This window comes from Chrysochloris asiatica, unplaced genomic scaffold, assembly GCF_000296735.1.
Source record: "Chrysochloris asiatica unplaced genomic scaffold, ChrAsi1.0 scaffold00069, whole genome shotgun sequence".
NCBI lineage: Eukaryota > Metazoa > Chordata > Mammalia > Afrosoricida > Chrysochloridae > Chrysochloris > Chrysochloris asiatica.
In genome coordinates, this window is record NW_006408587.1 from 13,828,560 (window position 1) to 13,831,265 (window position 2,706).

The 2,706-nt window shown below is 36.3% G+C and overlaps 1 pseudogene; it reads left to right on the forward strand.

The window, feature by feature from the left end:
- Positions 1 to 1,245: 1,245 nt before the first annotated feature.
- On the forward strand, positions 1,246 to 1,510 carry LOC102815083 (annotated as a pseudogene).
- Positions 1,511 to 2,706: the final 1,196 nt, after the last annotated feature.

Sequence of the window (2,706 nt, forward strand, 5' to 3'; positions counted from 1 at the left end):
GAGGACTCTAGATTTATGGGGAGAGAGGGACTAAAAGCTGGTGGCCAGGAGGCAGACTTGCAGAATGTGCCCTTTGAAGATGTAAATTATTATATATGCCTGAGTGTTTTGTTTTGTTTTTAAAAAGCTCGAGTGGATAGAGAGAAATACTATTAACTGATGATACATGGAGGGGATTACAATAATTGTAAAGAAACAAGGTGTATAATTTGGTGAATGTAAAAATGATGATCTGCCCTGTAAATTTTCACTCAATCCACAATAAAAACCTTAAAAAAAAAAAAAAAAGCCTAGAGACTATAGACTATAGCTCTAAGACACTCTTCAAATTTTAAAACTGAAGCCACTCCCTGAGATTACCTTTCAGCCAAATAACAGACAGACACAACAGATAGACAATTAACATCTATGAAGAATGTGCTCCTTAAAGCAATCATCTGTGCAATACCAACGGGGGATAGCATCTGTCCAAATGCAAAGGTAGAAGGCAGGAAGAGACAGGAAAACGGAATGAATTGAAATAGGGAACCCAGGTGGAAAAGGGAAGAGTCCACATTGCATTGAGAAGATTGCAGTCAATTTCACGAAATAATTTGTGTGTGAACTATTGAGTTAGAAATTTGCTATGTAAAATTCACCTGAAGCACACAACAAAATGTTTACCAAAAGAGAAAGAAAGTAATAGCAGTTAGTCCTCACATGTGCAATATTTGATTCAATGAAGGTCAATTATCTCAAAGATGATCTTGTTCAAACAGAATGTGTCAAAGGAGGAAACAATTTCCAAATTGCAACATTGACATTTATCAGTTTAGTGTGTGATTAAGAGTATATTTTCCATAGGTAGTGTCACTGAGTTTGAATCTAAGTTCTGCTACTGATAACCAAGTGTCATTGAGCAACCTATTTAATATTTGGAGCAAGTTATTGACCCTTATGGTGCTTATTTCATCTGTATAAAGATGCTAAAAATATCATCTACACTTAAGGAATGTTGTGAAAACTTTTCCTGTGAAAATCTGTTTGATTGATACTAATATAGCCATGTCAGCTTTCTTATGATTATTGTTAAGGAGGCTCAGAGGTGCAAAACGTTAAGCGCTCAGCTACTGATCAAAGGTTGGTGATTCAACATTAGAAAGTGTTGGGTTGCACAGCTAAACCAGCTGCCAGTCCGGACTTTGAGCGGTGTCTTCCTTCGTTTTTTATCTGAGGGCTCTTTGGAATCCTTGCCTCCCCGCTGACATGTCTCAGGCTGATTTTGACAAAGCTGTTGAAGAGGTTAAGCACCTCAAGACCAAACCTGTTGATGATGTGATGTTGTTCATCTACAGCCACTATAGACAATTGACCGTGGGTGACATAAACATAGAATGGCCTGGGATGGTAGACTTCAAAGGAAAGGCGAAGTGGGATGCCTGGATTAAGTGAAAGGAGCCTCCAAGGAAGATGTTATGAAAGCTTACATAGACAAAGTAGAAGAGCTAAAGATGCTAAATATGGAATTTAAGGGACTGGATATGGATGTTAGCCAAAAATTTGATCTACCTAGCTATAACACCTTGGTGTTTTGTTTTTTTTTTCATAATACTATGGGTGAAGTTAAGTCATGAATATAACCAGTTAACCGAGTTCCTCAAACTGTCTGAGATAAGGATCTGATTAGGAGTAACAACAGTTACTCACCTGCTCTGTGTTGTTTTTATTTGTAGGTCAATTAAAAGTCAATTTGTTACTTAAAATAATGTTTAAAATTATTGTTAGCATGGTTACTTTATGTTTTAACACATTTGTATCTTTATACTTAAAGTACATTTCTTATGTTGTAGTTAAACACTGTCTAGTCGGTTCTGACCTATAGCTACCCTGTATAGGGTTTCTGTGGAGCGGCTGGTGAGCTTGAACCACTGTCACTGCGGTCCAAACGACCTTGCAGTCCAGCACATTAACCCACAGCACCACACCAGGACTCAAGAGTTCTTATAGACAACATATAATTGCATCTTGCTTTTTTAAAAAAATCCAATCTGTCTTTAATGAGCATGTTCAAAATATTTCCTTGTATAAATCCATATTTCCATATAGTGTAATTTTCTTTCAGACCAAAGAAAGGGCTTCTTTTATATTCTTGTGGTCTATCTCACATTTGTTTTTGAAAGATTTTCAGTGAGCAGAGAATTCTACATTGGTAGTTTTTTTCTTTAAGTATATTCAATTAGTCCACTGTCAACTCACTTGCATTGCTTCCCACAAGAAATCTGTGGTCATCCTTATCATTGTTCCTCTGAACATAATAAATCTTATTCTCTGGCATTTCTCTCGCACTCTTTTAATTTGATCATTGATCTATAAACCTCAAAAAGAAAAATTATTACATAGAGGAACAGACCTAATCAATAGTTACATACCAATAATTTAACCAAAGTAGAATACTGTCCTTTTTAAAAACTAAAAAATATTTTCTCTTTATCACTGGTTTTGAGAAATTTATTTATGATAAGCTTTGGTGCAATTTTCTTCCCACTTCTTGGGTTCATTGAACTTCTTGAATCTGTGCAGTTATCCAATTTGGAAACATTTTCGCAATTATCTTCTATCAGGAGGAGTCCTGGTGTGGTAAGCGCTGGACTGCTAACCGAAAGGTCGGCACCTCAGACCTACCAGTCACTCCTCAAAAAACCTATACAGGGTCACAGTAAGTCATAA